We start from the raw sequence: 219 nt of genomic DNA, 5'->3' as shown, positions 1-219 counted from the left end.
ATACTGACTTTGGTTCGTCTTGACTTAAACTTTTTTAACTCTACCAAAATTGTTGGTCATCTTGGTTCGAGTTGCTTGTGTGTCCATGATGATGGCAAATAGAACGTCTGATTGGATGCCAAACATTGACTCGGACAGATCTTTGATGATAAAAAGAGATAAAGGGAACACTTGTCATAAAGAAAGGGTGCAAAATTGTTTTGAAAAAAGTATGCGCAT

The 219-nt window shown here is 36.5% G+C and overlaps 1 protein-coding gene across 1 annotated transcript in view; it reads left to right on the top strand.

Moving 5' to 3' along the window:
• LOC131886249 (serine/threonine-protein kinase Tao-like) overlaps nt 1-219 on the top strand; it is a gene marked incomplete in the record, with an annotated part of 6,892 nt that overhangs the window by 3,711 nt on the left and 2,962 nt on the right.

The sequence above is a fragment of the Tigriopus californicus genome, chromosome 9 (genome assembly GCF_007210705.1).
Source record: "Tigriopus californicus strain San Diego chromosome 9, Tcal_SD_v2.1, whole genome shotgun sequence".
Taxonomy (NCBI): Eukaryota; Metazoa; Arthropoda; class Copepoda; order Harpacticoida; family Harpacticidae; genus Tigriopus; species Tigriopus californicus.
The sequence above is the reverse complement of the archived record's forward strand: the minus strand, read 5'-3'. Positions and strand labels throughout refer to the sequence as shown.